At 45.3% G+C, this 23,810-nt stretch overlaps 1 long non-coding RNA gene across 1 annotated transcript in view; it reads left to right on the forward strand.

Annotated features, from left to right (window-relative positions):
- LOC112552672 (uncharacterized) overlaps positions 1-20,183 on the forward strand; it is a 36,475-nt gene extending 16,292 nt beyond the window's left edge. Inside the window, exon 3 of the long non-coding RNA XR_016139144.1 lies at positions 16,793-20,183. This is a non-coding gene — a long non-coding RNA (uncharacterized LOC112552672). The remainder of the gene's footprint in view (positions 1-16,792) is intronic.
- The last annotated feature ends 3,627 nt before the right edge of the window (positions 20,184-23,810 follow it).

Raw genomic sequence — 23,810 nt, forward strand, 5'->3', positions numbered from 1 at the left:
GACGGAATCCAAGAGAAAAAAGCAGCGCGGACTAAACGCGGAGTGGTATATAGGAAGCGAGGGGACAAGATCTTTGGGGTTGGTTTTTACGCACGAACTACATCCCGATACCGGGGATGAAGGAGGAAACATCGATCCCGGGGTAAACCTATACGCGGCCATATGTACCTATACGTACACACGCGGGCGTATGAGTTCGCGTTCGCGAGCGTTTCTTCGGGGGCGAGAACGTTCCGTATAAAGGGGGATGAAGTCTTATGGGGTTGCGTCTTTATGTGAAAGCATTCCGCAGGTTCTCATGCCAGTCTACGAATTCTAGTAAGCGCCCTTTCGTCGCTCGACGCCCGGAGCTTCTTTCTTGCTCTTCGGTTTTAAGTTGTTCCGCGTGGCAAACAAAAAAACATAAAACAAAAGCGGTGCATAAATTATTCAGTCAATTATATCAGTAAAAGTATTTAGGAAGTTAGATTTTCTAAATGCACATACTTGTGATATTATCGTGAAATATAAAACGAATATAAAATAGTGGAAGATATTTGAGAAACTTTGATAAAAATTCGAATATCACCGACATAATTCAACACTAGAAATTTCTCAACACTATCGCAATGTGTTTTTACTACAAATTCTTGAAAAAATTTATACAATTGATATTATTACAGAGTTAGTTAGCGTTTTTTTGTAATTATGCTACATATACTCACTATGTATCTCCCATAAAACATCATTAACACGTTTACGTTGCTCTCGTAGAATTCGGACGCGGATATCTCAATCATCTTTGAGGAAATGAGTTTGGTCGTGGTCACGTGACTTTGTCCGCGAAACGAAAACCGCAGAGATTATTAATTCCCGTATAACAGTGATTACGGATCCAGAACCAATATCATTATGGCTCTCGTGGCCTTCCCTCTCTCTGGCTCTCTCTCTCTCTCTCTCTCTCTCCCTCTCTCCCTCTTTCTCAGGCCACCTACGGTCAATCCTCTAATACTCGCTGACCACAGCTGCGCACGCACACTCTCCCTCACGAACACGCGCGCGCTGCTTTATTTATCCCTTTTACCAGGCCCTGCCTGGCCCTGGCGCCAGGATAGGAGGGCTCAAGCCCTGTGAAACTCCCTCGAGAGAGCTTCAGCCCTGTGGAAAAGACGGCCGTTCGTGGCTGATATTCTTTCCCGTTTCTCTTGTGCATTCGCGTCTCCCAGCTTTTCCGTTTTCTTCGTATTCCTCGTGATTGGGAATTCCCGCAGCGGAACATCGTGCTCCATATCGCAAATATAACGTATATAATATAAAACACGATTCACTGTTTGTTACTTCATCCGCGTTAGGTTGCCTCTTATTGTTGTTTAACAGAAATTAATTAATTCCTCTTTTCCTGGTGATCGTATCGAATTTCGATGAAATTCTCGCAGGTTTTGTTACTCGTCGCTTATCTTCTACATATTTTCTTCTCTTCTTTTTCTTCACTTTAATATCAGTCCCTTGCGAAGAGGGAGGAAGCCAACGCGAGGTCAAAGGTCAGGACTTCGTCAGATACTTCAAGAAAAGATACGAAGAGAGAAAGCTCCGCGGCGAAGGTGGCGTATAGGAAGCGAAATTTCATTCCGAGGAATCTCCGTGTTATATCTTACAAGACACAGTCACGACAGTTCATACTTTTCCCGAGTTCTTGTTCTCTCGGAAGTATTAGAACCGTTGCTGATATACGCGGGAAAGAAGAAAAGTAATGGGTCAATGGGATAACTATATGGGGTGAAGCAAACAGGATATCCTATCGAAATTTTTGATCATAAAATTAATAAGCATATATATAAAGTCATCGTTAAATAATTTGCTCAAAAAGCAATCATTCCAATCATTCCAAATATAAAACGGATAATAGTTAAATACGATAATATCGCACGAGACAACTTTAACGATCAAGAGTGAAATATCATTCCACCTTTATTCGTCCTTTATCTAATCATCCTACGGTAATCAACGTCATTAGAGGCAGTATACATGACCAACACGAGCGTGTAGAAAAAAAAAATAAATTGTCTCGACCTTAGCCAAGGCTTTTTCTACCTCGGATATACTCCCTAAAATAATGGAGCTCCGGAATAATTCAGCGGGGCGATTACGTTCGCGCTACCACGACTACGGCTTTCGCGTTATTATAGCAATCGCTCGCGCATCTCGATGAAAGAGATGTATCGTTTCCATGATTGCGCGAGCAATGGGAATATTATAGGAGAATATTTAATGTTCAATTATAAGAAGCGCAAGAGATAATCGATTTCAGGTGGAACGGTCATGGAAGTGATGCGGTCGCTCTCTGCGTTTTCGAGTATTCACCGGCGTCTGATGCCGCGCTAATTTCGCGCAATCAACCGACAAGTCATCAAGCCGTCGATCTCTCCTGTGGCGATGATAGTGCTGTTGCGAGGGTGAATAGAATTTCCCGGGGCTTGTTGCGGCGCACGGTATTCTCTCATGGCTCTCTAGCTATACGAGGTTCTTGGCTCCTCTCTTGGCTCCTCTCTTCTCTCTTTATCTCCTGTCTTCTCTCCTTCTACCATTCTTCTTTCTTCTCCCTCGCGCGGTTAGGAGCATTGGCCATGGCGCCACCATACGCAGAAGAGAATCGAACCCCTCGGTTGCACCGAGAATGAACGAACGAACGAACGAACGAACGAACGAACGAACGAACGAACGAACGAACGAAAGTGCGCTTGGCAGTCGTTTTTTAAAAATAAAATGGCGGCCGCGCCGGCCGACGTCGCACGGGGACGAAGAAGCGAGGGACGCGAGGGGCCCTGAGGTCCTAGTGGGAGGAGGGACGGGGAAGACGCGCGCGGAGGGAGACCGCTGCGGCGGTAGATGGAGGAAAGAGCCGAGGAGGACCACCGGAGAGCGCCGTTCTGCGATTAGACTTACAAAACAAACGGCCCGGCGGTCCGGACCATGCAGACCAATGGCGTAGCACTGATCCCGACAAGGGACACGAGATAATTGGATCAAGACCCGGCGAGTACCAGCCGCGCGAGCGGAGCGCCTCGTAATTTTCGATTGGCCGCGGGTCGACGACCTTGACTTCGCCGATACGCCACCGCGGATTTCTTCGCGTTGTCGTTGTCACTTACGTCGCGAAAGTGTAACGTTTCGTCGCCGGGCAAAACATCAGACACAATGTCCGGGAACGACGATACGTCTTATCTTAATTTTCGAGAGAAACAACGTTATCAAGGTGAGAAAAAGATGCCGCTAAAAATAAAAAATAAAAAAATAAATAAATTTTCAGACGATAATAAAATCCGCAAACAAAATGCTTGGGGAGAGAATATCGGCGAGAATTAAATCGCGAAATGTGAGAGCGACGAAAGGCGGCGGTATCGCATGGAAGGTGGCATGGCACGATCGTCGTCGACGGCATATGCGAGGGGCGGCAGAGAGCAGGGTGTCCACCTCCTAGAAATGTGTAGCCTCTACCCTCTATTGATCGAACGGTCTGCCCTGGGCTCCACTGGAGTGGACTGGACACACCAGCAACCCCTAACCGTCGCACCATCTCGCAGACCCTTCACCCCGCCTTATGTACGTAAGAATATACGTGTGTGTGTGTGTGTGTGTGTGTGTGTGTGTGTGTGTGTGTGTGTGTGTGTGTGTACGTGTGTGTGTACGTGTGTATGTGCGCGTGTGTATACGCGCACATGAGACGAGGAGAGCTCGGCAGCCAAAAGACGCCCAAAATGCTGCGCCCAAGGGAGGATGGGCATCCCGGGGGTGGCTCGTACGATTTCGACGTGTATCTCGAGAAGGTTTTTCTTCGTGTGAGTGTCCTACATACTGGTGTGTGCGTCCTGGCACGTACGAAGCCTTATTGGACACTGGTTATTGAGCGAAGGTGATCGTCTGGAAGGTGAACGGCTGGAGTGGCCACGAATATGAAATTTTCATACATGATTTCGATCGCTAAACGAATCATGCTCCGTATTCTGTCATCCCTTTTGCGAAGGTAACTGAACAATTTAAAGAGTAAAATTTGTATCTCGCGAAATACATACATACTGTGTAAAAAAATGGAGAAAGAGAGAAAGAGAAAATGATACATTTTGTTCATAGAACTCTATCTAACAAACTACAACGCGAAACATGGCATAGTTTGTTAGTTAACATGTACTCGGTCTATATCTATGTATTGAACTCTATCTATTTAATACGCGTAGGTAAAATGTACTAAGTAATGTATTATAGTATTATATAGTATTATAAGTTTACTATTATATTATTATATTATTATGTTCTGAATTGCGCAACATCATTTTTCTGTGTTTTGCACTTGACGTGCATTCATTAAAACGACGCGATAGTTCGATAGTTTGCGAGTATCGAATACTTCGGTGGACATTTACTCAAAATCCGAAGACTTCATATTGTAAAACGAATCTCGACCACGTCCAACGTGCTTGCAAGATTGCATCGCTTCGACATAGTGATTTCTACTCACTGTGCTGCCAGTCGTTTCGAATAATTCCCGATTCGCTTGGCGGGATTCGTCCTTAAGATCGAAAGAATCTTCCGTGGAAGCGATTTCGAAATACGACTTCCGGGAACCATCTTTCGCCGTCCGAGGATATGGGACTAGAGGATGACAGAGGACGGGGAGACGAAAGCAAAAACATCAACTGCCTCTATCATGGCGAGACGGAATTTTTATAGCGCGTGTTTACGAGCCGCCTTAACCGATTAATCGTTTGGCGATATGTGTGTCGTTACTAAAATGTTGTGGGTCACAAACATTATCTTAAGATATAAAACTTACATTATTTTTTTTTTTCTGTAGAATCACCTAAGAATAAATAGTAACGTCAGAAAAGCAACGATTATACGACAAGTACCAAGTATTAAGTAGCACAAGCGCGAGGTTCAGAATTTTCTATTATTATCCGCAAGGTATCTCCTTGCCCGTTGAAATTATCGCAAAACGTGAATCGCCGCCATCATTTACGGGTCCACTGGCCGTTGGACAAATATCTTTGATTTTCCCATCGGCGAAACAATAGCAGCGTGACCGCTAACGAGTGTCTCTTTGAAATGCCTCCGTCGAAGCACAGCTGGAAGCGTTAGTTGAAATATCTCGGTTCCCGTGCTCGACTTTCATCGGCCAGAAATTTGCATCCGCGATAGTCTCGGTCGGAGCAGGAACGCGCGAATCGCGAATCGAGACTCGACGCAAGTAGCCGTGCACATTGTGTAATGCAACCTCGGCGCATTATAGCCGTGCATAGACGAGCATTCCGCGCTCTCATACGCGACTAATGGCGCGCGCGCGCGCGCGATCGTGCTGTCTCTCGAGTTCTTTATGATACCACTCTCCGGTTCTCGCCGTATTAAACAATAACGGGTGCAACGACAGGCGAGCACCCCGTTAATCCGCGCGGACACGTTTCGCGATCGCAGCCGATTAGCCGCATCGTGAGACGCGGTAATAATGAACCGACAGCAGGCATGCGAGCGAAACACACTTCGATTCCGTTAGGCCAACGATATTTTCTTTCCTCTGTGAGGAACACGTGATCAATTTAATATATTAATCATGTAAAAAATATTTGTCTTAAATCAAGTTATTCTTCTTATAATATATAAGCAAAATATTATACAAATTTTTTTAAAAATTTTAATCTTAATTTGATTGCATTTGTATTATTGTAAATATTATTTTTGCTCAACTCAGGACTAATCGTCTAATCAGGTAAAACTTTCTACATGAAAATTGTAATATTCTTGCTTATATATGAGAATATATCTACACTTTCATCAATACAAATTCAATTCAAATCAAGACTAGCATTTTTCTAAGATTATAATGTTGTTTATATGAGAATATATAGTCTTGATTTGAGACTTTTTTTTCTTCTATATAGAAATTTTTTCTATATAGTAATTTCTACTATATCTTTCTTATAGAAAGGAAAATAAATTATAATGTTACTTTACTTTCCATAATTTATCTCAGATAAATGAATTTTCATCTGCAAATCCTTCAGGGGGGTTGTAACTTTGTTAAGGCGGTTCTAGATACGGGTCAAACTAGCTGCGAAATAAAGTAACGATACTTCGGTAAGCATCCCTGGACGATACTCGCGAGTAAATGGCTCGGCCGTCTGCGGTGAACCATTCGTGATACGAGCTGTCGTGACTGCGCTTGATAGCGTTCGAGTGAAAAGCCATCCCGAATCCACGGAGTCGTATTTACATGGTGGAATCGTAGACCGAGGTTTCGTGCTCGGATTTAAGTAGCCGTTACGAGTATCGATTACGGCGTGCCCGTACATTTGTTTTAACGTCGGGCGTAATAGTCGTTTAAAGTAAGGGGCGGAAAGTCCGCCCGTGCCGTAAAACCGCGAACGATAGGCGCATCGTCGTCGTCGTCGTCGTCGTCGTCGTCATCGTCGCGAATCGATAATACAGTTTGGCGCGCTATTTTGTTTACAAAGAGTTCGAAATAGCTGTCTAATAATTCCACATCGTAGTTCGTGTAAGGCAAAAGTTCCCCCTTCGGAAAGACGAGCGCGCGAAGCATAGATGATTTTTTTTTTTATAGACTAGTTCTTTGTGTACAACTGCGGTGGAACTGTGAAAGCGAGATCCTCGTAGATTTGGAAAGTTTAAAATTCAAGATTCCCGGTGTATAGTCGTACTTTTCCTTTTGGTTTTTTTCCAGTCGCGCGGTTATAGATCGCGCGCGGTTCTTTGCGTGTACGCACGCCGCATGGGGCGCGGGTTAACATCCTCCCGAGCATAATGGCTTCTATAGATTTGAACTTGTACAAAGTTTTTTGTCGGCTATAACACACGTCGCGAGCGGCGTGTCGATTTTGCCATAGATAAATGAGTAAAAATGAGTAAAATCCACACGCGACACTCAAGTAAAATAGAGTGACAAATCGTCAAATGTTTATTCAAAGTTACAAAATTACAAATAAAGAAATGCATTAAGAAATTTAAAAAAATTTCTCAAATATTTTCAGAGATATTTCACATGAATGATTCACCAGACAAATGAACCGAGTAATCTAAAAGCGAAAAGTCGCCGTATCTTAAAAGCGAGCGAAAGAACGTACGTGTAGATTAACGCGAAATCACCGCCGGGGCGTTTCTCTTTTTCTCTCCTCTCTCTCTCTCTCTCTCTCTCTCTCTCTCTCTCTCTCTCTCTCTCTCTCTCTCTCTCTTTCTCTCGCAGGTAAAGCGTGTGTGGCTACAATATGTGCGCCGAGTGTACTCTAACGTGTACGAAGTTACATCGCTATACGTTACATGGCCGGGTCCAGAACCCGGCTCCACTATTAGAGGCCAGACCGTGCGCACCTAACCGATGCGAGCGCATTGTCCTGTGGGCGACACGGCCGTTATTGAATCGCCGTCGAGTTATGTGAGAGATCGTCTCTCTCTCTCTCTCTCTCTCTCTCTCTCTCTCTCTCTCTCTCTCTCTCTCTTCTCGTTCCCGGGATTCCGCGGCAAGCGCGCGGCTCGACTCGTCTACTACCGTCCTATGTTTCGCGCGCATGTGACGTAAAATACACGCGCGCATAACCGCGTTACTACCGGGCGCGGGTGACTATGCGTTCCGCCTCCTGTATCCCGCGTGCGTACGCGATGAAAAATTAGGGAGGGACAAACGTTTGTCGGCAAACTCAGCTCGATGTCGTTCCGTACGATCATATCGCATGATTTGATACTTCTTCTTCTTCGGGGCCCATCGGGAAGCGACCAGCTACATCCATCCCCGGAGTTAATACGAGAGATTACGTACACGCGTAAAAAAAACGTGCGGTTCGTGGCACGTCGCAGCGAGATCGTCGCGGAGGGAAAGTCGACCTTCGCCGCGCTACCGATTTAGACTGCTGTCCAATTATCCACAATATTTGCTGAGCAATCGGTCGGACAAAGCTTTCCTCTATTCTTTTAATCTTTCCTCTAACTTTCCTCTATTCTTTTAATCTTTCCTCTACCTCACTGTTCCTACTTTCCCTCCCCCTGTCCCCGACTATACGGACTATTTTTCTCGCGTCTGGGGATCGATGCGTACCCATGTGCGTGTTTATGAAGATGTTCCCCCTCGAGGGGTGGAACATCGCGTTCTCCCTCGTGTTTATGTGTGTCGGAGCAGACCGTAGCACTCTCCGATCCTCGGAATGGAAGATGTTAGGCGTCCCTCCGAGGCGCCTTTCCCGTCATCTATCACCCCCTTGGTGGCCCAACCCCTTAATGTCGCGAACGAGGCCGCAGTTACAAGGAGCGAGTGGGCGAGCGAGGGAGGAATCCGGCGGCGACCACGGGATCGTAAGTCGAGGGGGAGACTTATCAGAGCGTGCAGGATACTCGCGGCGGAGAGGGTGTCGCGGAAGAAGTAATAATTTGATGCTTTTTATGCGCCGGATATTTTTCCGCGCGAGAAAGGTCGCGAATCAAGATCATAAGGATTGATGAAGACCGGCGCTTTTATACGATTCGGTGATCTTGACCTTTACGCGATGCACCGTACCGCGATAAGAGTTATCAATCGTGACACATCGTTTCCAGTGTGTCCGAAAAGATAGGGTACATCCGTCAATTTTCCTCCGTTTACAAATACCGCCTGAAATATATCGGATGATTTCACCGGTTTTCCTGAAATATCATCCTGCGGAACGTAATATCGTCTCCGACTTCGCTTCGTCGCTCGATCGTTGCTTACCCCAAAGTCATTGTATCACGGGTAAATAGCGATGTTCGACGTTCGCTCGTGGAGAATTGAAAGACAAATAGCCGGTACGCGAGGTCGCCCTATTCGCAATCGCATTTGATTTCTACCTCGTTCGTCGATGTAGTATTTCCATGTCGGGAAATAACGGTGACAATTAGATGTCTTATATCTTTGACATTTGTATATAAAAAAGTGGATTATATAGAATTATTTCGCAGGATTTTATTCTTAGAAAAATTGAATATATGACAATTTTTAGAATTTAATAATTATTTGTATAAAAAATAATTAATTTCGTAAATCTAATCTAATATCTAAGAGAATAATGATATTTATTTCGCGAGCTGCTGTTATTGATTATAAGACGCAGGGTGTGTAACAACGTCGAGAGTTTGTGAATAGTCGCTACGTACGGTGTCACCCGCAAAACTTGCCGGAAGCATCCAACCGACTTTATTCCGACGCACGAAAACAACCCCCCATCAACGTTTCTGTCACTCTCAGCCGTTTCATTACGGATTCGTACATACGAACGCGTTTTCCCTAGCGAAAGATAACCGGAGCAGTTTTGGATCGCATCGTAATCTCCTGCAGCTGTAACTTTTAAACAGCGAGACGGTTTGTTCGAAAAGCGTTTGCATCTCGTCAAAAGTACATTGAGAAATTTTGTAATATCCCATATATGTGTATATGCGCGCGCGCGCGCACAAAATTATTATATATATATATATATATATAAAATCTATATATATATAAAAATATATATAAAATATATATATATATATATATATATATATATATATATAAAATTTTATGTGTATGTATATACTTTTATATATATATATATATACACTTTTATGTAAAACACAAGTGACCGTGGCGCCGTATTTTTCGTAATATACATTTTCAAGAACACAATATATCGCAAAAAATAGATATGTAAAAATTATGTTCATTATCTCTCTATTCGTGCGAGTCAAAGAGTGTCACCGAAAAGATTTGCATCTTTGATCTTCTAATAAGCGTTATGAACCTGAATTCGCAGACATGGCGAATAGCGTGGAAGAAGGCGAAACACGAGAAACGGAACGGTCAGACGCATGTGTGTATGGGTGTGTCACACCCTTTTGTAGACACTAGTGCAAGTCGCGGTGCGCGGCGAAAAGGGAGCAAAAAGCTACGGGCTGTTCTCGGGCGGTCGGTCAAATGTTTAAACAAACGAGCAATTATCTTAACTCGATCTGGGATCTCCGGGGTGTTTCAGCCCTCGAAAGTATCGTTCTCTTTCTCCCACCTTCCTCGCTATCTGGGTCCCCTTGGGTCCCCTCTGTCTGTCTCTTTCCTTCTTTCGTTTTTGGGGCCCGCCGAAGATGTCGTCGGGCTCCATGTAAAAAGCACAAGACGCGCATTTTATTCGCTGCCCGTGTTGAATCCCGGTTTCCCTTTATGTCCTGCCGATTCCGACCGGGAACCCTTTCCAGCTCTCCCTCTTTCTCTCTCTTTCTCTCACCTCTCTCCTCTCTTGTTGTACAATTTTTTCAATTGTCACCATTGCACGATAATGAGACGTGCAATGCACATCGCTTCGACTCAAAGTTATCTGATAACAATTCAAGAGATAGAAATAGAATAAATTATTCGTCATTATATTGTAATATATTTGGAAAAAAAATCTTTTACTGAAAATTTTACCAGAGATCTAGAATTTTGTCATAATAATATAATTATATAAATATAATATATATAATTATATATAATATATTATAATATATATATAAAATATATATTATAATATATAATATATTATATTATATATAATTATATATAATTATGTATAATATAATATATTATATATTATATAATTACATTATAATTATATAATTATATTATTGTAAGCTCTCTCGATATTATGTACGACACTACGTGAGCTATTAACAACTCATTTTTCTATATTTATTGATGCGATAAAAAATACTATAATGTAGAAAGAAAAATATCGTAAACTTTTTTTTGTCTTTGCATCACTCTCCTCCTTTCTGTCTCATACTACACAATTAATTATTTACGCAACTTTATGCAACTAATCCCAAAGTTATACGCACTCTCATCTATTGTTGCGATAAGTTGTTGAGTTTCTCGAGTATGTTTACAAGCTTATACAAGAGAATTATTAAGTTCCTTACATAAACACACGTAAACATTTGCAGTTTACAAGATCAAGTGTCGTCTATCGACGCGGCCCACCGTCTCGACTGCATTTCGACCAAAGCGAATTAAAGGATAACTCGCGTAACTGGACTCGCAACCAACCGTCGTATTCTTTCAACGAGGTCCCGGATCAGGCAGAGATCCCTGATCCTCACATGCCTCGCTACACCGAAGAGGTACGCCGGAGGATACCCTAATGCGAGAACACAAGGAGCATGCGCCCGGCCCTAACAGTCCTAGAAACCATTTTGCGGACGGTTGATAACAAAAAACACGGAAGAAAAGGAGAGGCCCGCCGTGGAGCGGGCGAGCGGGCGACGCGCACTGCCGAGAGGAGGGATCTGTTTAACCGGATGATCCGAGCGGAAAAGAAAGACATTTATACATACCCTCTCTCGGTTGCGGGATATATTTCTGCTCGGGCATTTCAGGCCTAATTTCTCTCGTACAAAGGGGCCCACTCTCGATGCGCCTTCCTCCGGCCTAAGGCCGGTTTACGCGTTTTCTATTTTTATTATACGTCAAGAGCGTCGTGCCGCTTTTCCAACTAGACTAGAATCCTCGACCCGCGCGTAATCGCGCGGTCTCCGCTCCGAAATATCGCTCTCTGAAGTTGCGACATTCTCCGCCCCGGCCGCGTACCCCCCCCCGCGTTACTCCACGAGTTGTCTGGATGTCGACGTGCAACAGTTCCCCTTTGATGTCCCCGTCCGCTTCTCTTTTCTTCGTTCCATCTTCCAACTTTCTCTCCCACCCTTTCTCCCTCATTCTCTTTTACTCCTCCACGCTCCTCGCTCTCGTTCTCGTAATGATTACGCTGTGCTGCCGCGTCTCCACGCGTGTGCGCTTCTTCATGGCCGATCAACCTGACGGCCGATGTATATCGCGCAAAGAGCATCGGGAGTCTCGCGATGCGCTTGAAAAGCAGTAGAGATAGAGATAGAAAAAATGCATCCGTCATGCTTTCTTGCATTATTTTGCATTATCGATCACGTAGAATATCGATAGCCTAACGAATATGTACGTTGTTTAAAAGAAACTTATTAAAAATTTATTTAGAATGTAATTAGGTAATAAAAACTCATTACAATTTCAATCGTGCAACAAATGTGATACAGCAAACGTTTATAGATTGCGAGAGCGAAGCTGCGTCACTCATCTTCATTCTTTGCGGGTCCATGCATGAATTTTCGCAAGACCTTCTCTCAATTCTTAACAAAGATCTTGTTTCGTCGGCATCAATCATGCAGCGAACTTTTTGAGGACGGCAGGCCGAATAATTTCGGAACGCCGCGCCGGGCCAGATAGAAGGATCGTCGTTTTGTTTCGACATTCTGAAAATGTCCGACGCAGCGCTCCAACGAACCGGAAATTGGACGACTTCGAAAACAGAGGCCGGAAAAGAAAGAAGATGTCCTCTTTCGTTTCGGCGTTTCGGCCTGTATGTCCTCTCCTAGCGGTGAAAATCAAACGGCTCAAACTGCACTCGTTTGAGATTGTCTAATTCCACCCTGAAAAGTTATGCGGATAATCTGACCGAGAAGAGGGCATTGTGTCCGGTAGAAAAAAAAATGAGTGACATCTGACGAAATTTGAATAACAAGCCCCGACGAATAAGAGGAGGACTGTCCGAATCGACAATAGTAATGGATATGTTTAATCCAATTGGTACGGAGGTCCGGACAGCTCCTTTCGACAATGATCGAATCGTACCTGAATTGTATCGCGACAATGTCGGAAAATATTGGATAGACGTGACGGAGAGATCCGCCCGACCCAGGTAGATGAAAAACACGCTTAACCAATTTCGTGAAGAATGGTTCCTAAATTTGCTTAAAATTAGGCCTCCTTAAGGCTATTCGCCCGGGGAATCTCCTTCGCTTCATCTCGTGACGCAAAGCTGGAGTTTGGATTTAAATTCGTTGAAATAATAATGCATTACGTAACGCGATAGACGTAATTCCGTCTTTACGAATAATATTCTATATACGTCTAATAAGTACAATAGTATTTATTATTTCAGAGATGGAGATTGGAATAAATGCAATAATGTAACGTGTTACGACGGACCCCATGGTGACCCAATAAAAATACCATGACGCCGGAAGACGCGAGTCTCTCGCCGGACGTGTATGTACCGTCATCCCGCCGCGTAACGGTGAAACCTGCGATGATCGATCGCGCCGATTGATCGCGCCGGTCCCGATCGCGAGGAGGCTGCTCGCTTTGTTCTTCGTTACTTACATCGATAATCCTGACGCTCGTGCGCAATATCCCGAGTACGCGTAGGGCGGCTGTAAGAGGAGGAAGCCAGCGACTTATCTCGCAACGACTACGGCGCAACGACTAAACACAGCATCCAAGAGTTTCATCGTGAAAGAGTAAGAGAGAAAGAGAAAGGGAATAGGCGCTCTCTATCATTCAAGAGAGAAAGGTCGCTTCGTTTTCTCTCTCTCTCTCTCTCTCTCTCTGTTTCTTTCTCTTCGGAGCTAACAAGAGGACTCACCATTCACCTGTCACCGGCTCGCGGAGGGCGGTTAGTTATAGTTTATTTATCGTTTCCACGTAGGCTGGTGTTTGAGATACGTTTACACCGGCCGCCGCTCGTATGTTCACCCTTTCTTTCGGTGTGGGTACGGCGCCGGCGTGTGTGGTCCGGCGCATACCACGTGGCCGGGCAACTATTGTCCCGATCGGACCGGTCCGCGTACAGTCGATCGGCGGACAATTGTTGGGCCGTGAACGCGGGACGCCCGGTAGATGTCTTAACCAGATCGCCTAAGCGGCGCATGCGTTCGACCGATGGCTCTTACGCACGATACCACCATGGAAACTTGGTAATTTTCGTAGATTTCAGGGTAGGCGTAACCACACGTAGCCGCCACGCGTGTTTCATTTCCCTCACTGCCCTCCCCCCTGCCATCCCCTCACGCTTGGCTATCCCGCGTCAAGCTCATCTCTATTGCTTTCGTACGGTGCGGTTAGCGTCGTTATCTTTGTTCTTCCTGGCGCTAACGGTGCTCGTTCCGTTGGTCACCCTCGAGCGTATCAACCTCATGGGCGACGGTTTATCGAGGTCAATTTACTCCATTCTCTTCGACTCATTGACGAATCTCATTTGTATCTCCAGGCGAAATGCTACGTGGATAAAAGCACGACAAGACGTTTGGCAGAGCGCGTTTCCTTTATCATAAAATATTTCGCTCCGGAACAATAGATCTCGGTATAAAGATTTGATCATTGCTATAATCAAATTCCGTTATAATTACACATCGAACGACGAGCATCATCCATCGATGCAGTATCATTCATATTGACGTAATCATTGAAAAGATAATTCTCGACAAGGAGCTTTCGACTGAGAGTTTTAATGGTACGCAAAACATTAGGGTTTATATAACACATAATCTCGGAAGGGGCAACAGCCGGACATCGAGAAGAATTTTCAGTGCTAAGATGTAGTATCCCGAGGGAAAGAGTAGCTGGGATCGAAGTCAATCCGGGTAGATCCCGGCTCTACCTGGATATCATAGCTAAGCGTTTGACACGTGATGACAGCTTATGGCGCCACCAACCCCCCGGAGTTTCTTCGCTCCGCGGGAGGCTCAGCCTCGAAATGAAGAATTCTTTTGTTTCAATCTCATTAACGTGTCGCCAAACCTTCCAACTGCCTCGGGACGTTGCTTGCCGTCAATGACTGGCCTGGTCAAGTCAGACCCTTTGCCATTGTTGCCTTGTTGTTCCATTTGGGTGTTTGTACTTCTAATAAACACAAGCCATTGGCACGCCCGGACGCTGACAATGGAACTGTGAGTTGTGCTTTGTAACGTCTTAGCACACTTAATAGCACTATTCTCGCGTATTATGTAAACGAACATCGCATTTCTTTCAACGAAACATGAGTCATGCATCAGTTTTTACATGTTGTATGGCAAACGTGTTTTTATGCTATTCACGAAATATAATATTTATTAATTTTGCATATATATATATATATATATATTCCTCTAAATCTTTGTAATAAAATACTTTAATTGTCCTATATTATATTTTATTTCGCTAGATAACGCATTGATAAAAATATAAAGCATTGTTCTAATTTCTCGTAACTAAATATAGCAAGCCTCTTTTCATTCAATCGGTATTTGATTTTCCTCTCAAGTGACACCTGTGAAAAATATTTGCAATCCGCTACGCGATTTTCCAAGGAGGAACGTCGTCCTTACGAGGCTATTTCTTTCTCCAGCGAGCGAATCGGCGTTCACCGCCTCTTCTCGAGGTTCATCAGCGTAACTTCGACTGTCAGCCCGGACGTCCCACCGGCTGAAGTGTTTATCGGCACGACGAGCGGTCGGAGCTCCGGCTACATGTCCGTGTTACAAGCGCCGGTGCTTGTCCTTCGTGTCGTACCGGCAAATCACCGAATCTTCTCTCTCCGGCAGGACGTCGTGGAATCCGTACTATTCTCCGGCTGTTCGAATTGTACGCCGGCATCCGGAGGAATCTCCGTCGCGACTTGGACTCGATACCGTCGCGGCGTGGCGCGCGGCTTGTCTCTGAAAAATGAAGGATTCTGGTCTCGGCATGTTCCGTTCGGTCGTCTCCAAATGACGAATTCGGAATTGATCGTCCGGCTCGCGAAACACGATGTTGGAACGGTGAACATCGTCGATTGAACCGGACCATTGTTTGTCGCGCTCCGAAAATGTCCGGTGTGTCCGGTAATCGTTATTTAATTTTTATTACGTCGGAGGAATCCGAAGTCGAATGGTCGAAGATTTTTAAACGTTATTTTATTTCGAATTTTATTATCGAAATGTAATCGCTGCACGCAGCATTTTCACTTCTTCTCATGCCTCATGCGTGCGCGGCTTTCTCGCGAATCACGATCGATTCCGAGGCGGCGGGAAAAGTGACCGGCGCGACGCGGCACGGCGATCGTTGCGTCGGCTTCGTTCTCTAGGTGGTCCAATAATAAGACAATAAGTTAGGCGCACTCGGATGAGACCGGCGATATCAGTGTGGGATCGAAATGCAGGACGAGAACGCGGGCGCGCGCGAGGGAACGAGGGAGAAGAGATCGTCCCGAGCCCATGCCGAAGCGAACGAAGCGAGCGAACGGTATGCCGAGAGTGGCGCCAGGATTTCTCCTTGCCTCTTTCCCCGGACTTCGTCCTCTCTTCTTTTCCTATTCAGCCTCCTTGGCTCGCTCCGTCTCCCTCCCGCTCACTATCATTCCGTCTCTCTGCCTTTCGTCCATTATCCTGTGGTAACGGCCTAACGCTATCTCCCTCGTCGTCGCACTCTCGGGGAGAAGAGCCGTCGATCCAATTCTCTCCGTAGCCTCTTGGGAGAGCCGTTTCGACCACGGGAACAGAAATTAATAATCTCGACGAAGAGGTACACTCCTCTAACTGGCTGCATTCCTCTCGTTAAGGACGGGAATCCGCGTGAACGCCGCCGTGGATTCCGATTCTTATGTAGCCGGCGTCAGTTCCTTTCAAGAGTGACTAATTAAAGAGGATTCGTCGTAAAGGGGACTTTTAACGATTGGACCTTCGTGCGGCGTTTCGCCGGGCACCATCGATGGAATATCGATGATGCCGTTCTCGCTTTTTAAAGAGGTACCGTCGAATTTTTCATCAGCGTTCAAAGTCCCTTGCGTTTATGACTCCTCTTTACGTATCCGCGGCGTGACGCGCTTGATTTAAATTCACGCTCGGCGATCGACGATGAATCTGCAAAATCGCGCGCGGGTGCGCATTGGAAATCAAAGGGTATATTTTTTTTCAACGCCTTCTCCTTTCTTTTTCATAAATTAATTAACGTTCCCGCTTTCGCAAACACTTTTAGAGTGGCCTTGGAGCAATTAATAGCCGACCGACGATCACGCGGACAGATTTCTTCGACTCACCACGGAAATCGGCAGGCGGAACGAAGCTGAGAAGGAGGGACGGCGGTAAAAAGGAAGAGGAAAAAAGAATGTTGCCGAGAGACGGAAAGAGATGGAGGACCGGTACGTCGCGGGAGGAGGGAGAGAGATAGGCGGAACGGCAAGAAAGGGAAACGGGATCCAGAAGGAAAGACCAATCGAGCGAGCATTATACGACTGGACATTTCGGGCATTTTTACGAAAGGGACGCGCAGGAACGCGTGTTCTATTAGCTAAGACAAAAGAGCGGCGCCTAAGCGGGGGCCCCTCGAAACGGGCCCCGAAACTGTCCGACGGCGTTTATTTATGCGTCGAACCGCGGAAAAAGATGTAAGTCCCCCGGTGCCTGCTGCATTCCTGCTTTCGATCCAGCACGCCCCGACAGGGATATTATCTCCCTAGGATATATAATCGACGTGTCCTCGAGGTCGTAAGGACGTATTTTTGTGAGCGCGGAGAAAGGAATAGGTTTGCGCGTACACTATTAACCCCGCGATCGCTTATCTGCCATACGGATGAAAAGACGCGCACGCGAAAACGGCACGGAACGTAACGGGATCGCGTCAGAGGGCGGCTAATCGCGATAAACCTGTTAATTATGAAGTATTAGTCGGTGAAGAAGAAAAATGTGGAGAGAAGGGAAGAAAAGAGGGGTAACACGAGGTGGCGGTCGGCTAGGAAATGAATCTGAACCTAATAAAAAAAAAAAAAACATAATATTCCGCGACTGACGTTATTAAATGTCACGGTGTTTAATTACAAATTTATCACAGATGAAAAGTATCTGATAGACATGAAACGATCTATACAAGTTCTTTCAACATCTGTAAAAAATCTCCACTTCAATCGCATGAGAAATGCAAAAGCGAATCGCTTGCTGATTATAAAGTGAGATAATTGGCTCCCGAAACATAAATAAGATCATCATCAAACAAACTTCCGATCCCTTGGAGATACAATTTAATTTGAACGAATTGAACAAATACAATTTAATTCAAACCCTTCGCGGTTACATTTTTTTCGTAATGCGCTTTTTCCGGCTTCATTAATACAAATCGGCCGGGTTCGAGGTAAAAGCGAGCGAGGGGAAAGATTCCTTTTTGTCGTCGATCACGGGAGCACAGTAGCGTGCAACGACTTCCAATTCATGACAGCGCGACGGCAACATGAACGTTACGTGCTTTCGCGCCAATTATAATTATCAGCATTTCCACGGAGCGGCACGCAAAAATCGGCTCGAAACGTGCGGCCGCAGCGTTTACGATGTATTACTCCCCTCACATTTAACAGCTACCGTCGAGCAATGTCTCGCTTAATACTAGCGATAACGTTATAAACGCTCGGCAATGTACGTATCTTTGTACGGGAAAAAATTAATTTTAAATTAAGACAAATATTCTTAGAAAAGAAACTCCTAGAAAATTCGGATTTGATTAAATTTATATTATATGATGCAAATATATTATTATGATATATTCTTATATATAAGCAAGAATATTATAATTTTCTTAAAAAAATTTTAATCTTGATTTGAATGAATTTGTATTAATGCAAATATTCTCGATAAATATTCTCGATATATAAGTAAAAATATTATAATCTTCATACACAGAAGATTTTTAGTCTTGAGTTGAGCAAAAGTAATATACATCAATACAAATTCAATCGAATTGAGGCTAAATTTTCTAAGATTATAATATTTTTGCTTATTATTAATATATATGAGAATATATAATCTTGATTTAAGACTAATTTTTCTGTGTAACAAAGAAAGTTTTATAATTGTTTTATAATTGTTCTGTCTTAAAAGTACATTTTAGCATAAAATTTATAAAAATCGGTGGTTTATTTACCGCTATTTAAAGCTCCTATACATTTATCAAAATTAAATTCTTACATTTCACTACAATAAAATAATTAATTTATATTATATATATGAGCCAAAAGATAATTTTTTTAATTTAGACAAAGTGTACAAATTACTAAAATTTTCTCAGAAAGCTACAACAGTTACGTGTAAAGTCGCGCTAATATGTTATATGCATTAATCCAACGGACATATGTTTCTCGATTTGAAACGTGTACCGAATACTACTCGTCTGGCTTTTAAATCTCGCCTCGCCCGGGCTTATCAGCGATCACAGTGGTGCGAATGACAAATGTCCGGCGTGTCTTGTGCCACAGTCGTCGTTATTCGATCAAAATGCAAAGCGCAGCGTTGGCGAACGTCTTCTTCGTGTCCGAACACGAAATCATTTCACTCCGTTCCTCCACGGCCGTCTTCCTCCCCCGTTTCTCTCGTTTTTCTTTCTCGTTGACCGTGCAAACACCGCCGTTTCGAGTGTCTCGCGACGGTATCGCGCGACCTGAAACGGACGAAACCAATTCGCTTATCTCGACCGGGGCTTGATAAATTAATCGGCATTAAGATAGATAAGGGAGGAGGCGCTGCGCCATCTGATACGTCGGAATTGCGTCGATGTATCAGACCTAAAAACAGTCTCTCGGTCGTCGACTAGAACGCGTCGGATGACGTCACGCGGACGGATCCAGCGGTCGGTAGATCGGTCTCGGGGATTGTGAGAGATCATCAATACCGTATCTATTCGTTCATCTGCGCATACCGGCACCGCGGTGCTCGAGAGCGTCGGTTAGTCTTCTCTCCCTCGACAGATAATACATTATTCGAGGAGTTCGCAGAAGCTTCGGCGACGGATTTAATTAGCGTAAAACGATAACGCACTCGCAACACGTGGATCCCGCCGATCGACGCCGTAACGCGTTGCTCGGCGAGGTTGCGCACGATCGTAAATCTGGAGAATCGACACTCCTACGTCGGCACTAAAATTTTACTTCCTCCTAACAGTTTTCCCGTAGCTCTCGCGAAAGGGCATAAATCTCGCGGCGGTACGGATCCCGGCGAAAGTAGCGCAAGCGCAATTAATTCTGTGCCTTCTATATGCGGTTTACAACTCGCGCGATGATTTACCGCCTCGAGGGGGCGAAGCGTCGAGACGCTTATATATTCTCGCGGGACGCGAGACGTTTCGTTGATCGCAGCGAGGAAAAATTTTAACGGCGCCGTAAACATCGTTCACGAACAATCTAGTTGCCGTCACGGGAAATACTTAGAAATGTAAAAATATAAAATATTACGACGGAGCCGCACGAAAGACTCGAAATACGCACAATTGTCATCGCGATGGCATCAAACTTGACGAAACTTAGCGAATTAACGTAGTTCAAAAGTTTAGTTAGTTTCAAAATATGTTGTAAAGATACATGTTGTAAAAAAAAATATAATAAAGGGATTAATATCCCGTGAATTAACTTTTTACAAATAACTTTTTATTTACATCACATTTATTTTCTTTTTCTCGACCTTTTTCTCAGCTTTTCTCCCGTTGCTGACTAGACAAGATCGTACGAGTTCATTCACGGCGGACGTGCAATAAATGGATGCATCGGAGAAGCTTTACGTCTCCATAATGTGAGCTCGACGCACGTTAAACGTGCGGGACGTTGGAAGCGGACGAGAACGAGGAGCGAGACCGTAGACGCGATAGTCGAGTTTATAACGCAAAATTAATAGAGCTTATCCCGTGCCGCTCGTGCCGGCGCGGCCTTTTGGCAATTTATCATGGGATTACGGTGCAAATACGTCAACCAAGGGTCGAACCTTCCGAGGCGCTCCCGTCCTCCCTTGTGTCGTAGGGCACGGCGCCGTTGCGCGATCCCTTCACTCCTCTATCCCGCTCGCGTCATGGGCGCAGCAATCACTTCCTGTGTCAATAAACACAGCTCTTCCCGTTGGTTCACCCCTAATTCGAGCCAGCACCCAAGGGGATCGGCGAACCGACACCACCCTTTCTCCCTAATGTTCCTTCCTGAATTTTACAGTCTTTTCTTTCTTTGATCCTGCAACATTGATTCCTTCTCGTCGCTGCCAGCGCAGTTTCTCTCGTGCTCCTCGGAATACAGTCGTCCGATCCTGCTTTCAAATCATGTAATCCGATCATAAACTTCGCGCTAAGAAAATTGATTCTGATATTCGTCAGAAAATTTGTCGGCGATCCTAAAACCACTATATTTCTAACGAATTTCAACATTATCGTCATTTCTTAGATAGATTTATTTCAATAAATTCAATCACACGTTATAAGCTCTAACTAACGAAAAAAAAATAAGTAAAAATATGAAATAAAGATTTTTCATCGATAAATGGAGAGTACTTGATAAATAGAACCCCCCGGGAGAGGGTTTCATGGATCGGAAGTCGCCAGAGAACGGAGATTTATTCCAACGTAATATCGAATGCTCGCCGGCGCCTATGACGAGTCGACGGCGAGTTGCGAGCTGGGGATGCGTTATACCGGCACGCGCACCACTTTCGCATTATCCATTATTCCCGTCGGCATTACAATGACAATGACCGCAATAACGATCGCGTCGAGATCGGAAGAGACGCGAGAGACGCTGGGGGTCGACACGTGGGGTGAGAGAGAGCATACGCACACGTCGGCGCGACGCGTCGGCCGACAGCTCGGAAAATTGCTAACAAATAATACTGCCGGGGATAACGATACGGGGGTGCCGGGCGTCTCCGACCCCATGACCAGATCGCTCGTCCTTTTTGCGCACAATCACCCGTGAGATTCCGGCCGATTCTTGGCTGCTCGGCACGCTCGAAACGACGCGACGATTACGTCACGAGATGCGTGTATCGGCGCGAAAGATACGCGAGACGAGAACGTGAAACGAGGAGAAACGACGACAATATGTAATTAAATGTTCTTACATCGACAGATAATTATGGCCGTGCGGATTCGCGATTTATCGCCGTCAGACTAATTCGTAAAATAATGCAGCGCGCTCGAAATTACGTCGCGTGAGCGATAAAACTGGGGACGTGTAAATGTCGCCCGGCCGATAAATAATAATACGCGTCTACGTGCGCGTCGAAATTATACCGAAATCCGACCGAGGGCCGACCGACACGGGGTTGAGAATGGTGTGTGTGCGCGTACTACTTCGTAATTTCAATCGTTAAAACGACATCGAAAAATTATCCGCGGCGTATCGGTCGACACGTAAGTACGAACGGCGTTACGGACAGGTATATAAAGATATAAGTGCAGTCCGGCTCACTTCCAGCCGCGCGAACCGCAATTCGATCCACTCTGGACGTATAATCAGGTATGCAAATGCCGGATGCGTGTGCGTGTGCGTGTGCGTGTGCACGCACGTCGGCGTGTCCAAATAACGTGTAACTGTCAATATCGCGAGCAGCTTTTGCGCGCGGTAGCAGTATCGCGCACACATCGAAAGAGAAACACAGTCTCGTATTTTGAAACGTTAACACTTAATGGAAAATTGATAAAGTTATTAAAAAATTTCCGTAATGCAAATTCGCTTGGATTTTAATCGAGCGTGAACAGTAAGAATTTACGCCAACTTTTCGAAAGAGAGCGATAGCACTCATTCACGCAGTGTGAGGCCGTATTATCGTCCTCTAGCTTTCCAATTACAACTGTTTAGTTCCATAACAACGCTCGTAATCGAGCGCCTAATGCATGGCCTCGACGGAGCCGGCGCGTTTCCGCGCGTCTCGCGTGGGTAATTTGCAACATCGTTACCACCAACGTCTCTCAGGAAGTTTCTCGTAATTCTGCAACATGGTATACGAGAGAGAGAGAGAGAGAGAGAGAGAGAGAGAGAGAGAGAGAGAGAGAGAGAGAGAGAGAGAGAGAGAGAGAGAGAGAGAGAGGGAGAGGAAGAGAGAGAGAAAGGCGGCCGCGTTTCCAGCGCAACACTCGGCCGCGCGCGAGCCGCACTTTATTACCTCCCCAAGCTAAACCTACCGCGGATTTAAACACCAGTCACACCAGCAGCTAATCTTCTCAGCGACAGCTCTCGCTTTTGCTGAAAACGAGAACTGACAGTTTCGCGCTCGGTGTGCCTCGAACTTTTGCTCGCTGACAGCGGCTCTCCGATACCACCGATAAATAAAACGCCCAATTTTAAATCCTTCATCGCTAATCTATCTACGTCATCATAAAATAATAATGTAGATATTCTGTAATTAATCATCATTTGCTCCCGCTAGACCGTTCGAGAATTATTTTTAATTTATGTGTTGTACCCCAGCCTACAATTATATTCTTCCGTGCAAGTGTATGTATCTTACACGTTCGGCGTTATCATTTAGCATCGTGTATCATCGTGTTTGACCCTCGGCAACGTTTAATTCCCCCTTCGCTTCCACAGACCGGTTGCGGCTGGTAAAGCCAATAACTCCTATCATCCGGAAGAAGCCGCTCTCGGCCGGTTCGATCTCTTAACGCGACGCTACCCCTATCGAAACGGGAGAGGGTTGGTCCACGTCTGATGGGAGCCATGTTTCGATACACGCATACGAGCGCGCGGCGAGAGAGAGAGAGAGAGAGAGAGAGAGGGGGGGGGGAAGGGAGGGAGAGAAAGAGAGAAACCGGCGGATCTGTCAGGAGGGTATAAATCAATGGGCGGCTCCTGGATTGCCCTGGGAGAGAGCGTGTTGCGTTTCCACGGACAGATAGAGCCGATGTGCTTTATTATGCCGGACACAATTGCGTGTTGCCTAAGCCACGTGACCGGCAACTTCCGGCCGACGCTTGGGTTCCGCTTCATGATGTCCCCGCGCGCGAGCGCGTCTCCCCTCGGTCGGCTCACCATCCCGCTTTCCCCTTGCCCCGGGATTCGTTTCTTTTTCCTCGACGTTGACGATCGGTGACAATGATGATCGCATGGCAGGATCCGTGCCGTCACAATACGACGCGTCGTGACGCTTACAAACCTCCCTGTGACTGTGAAACTCGCGAAAGTCAGAGAGATACACGAAGACCGACCGTAAAGAGATAAATACGAAGAGATATATTGAAAATTAATCCTTAATCGCTAATT

The sequence above is a fragment of the Pogonomyrmex barbatus genome, unplaced genomic scaffold (genome assembly GCF_055798465.1).
Source record: "Pogonomyrmex barbatus isolate J1 unplaced genomic scaffold, ASM5579846v1 scaffold2, whole genome shotgun sequence".
In the NCBI taxonomy this organism is placed as follows: Eukaryota; Metazoa; Arthropoda; class Insecta; order Hymenoptera; family Formicidae; genus Pogonomyrmex; species Pogonomyrmex barbatus.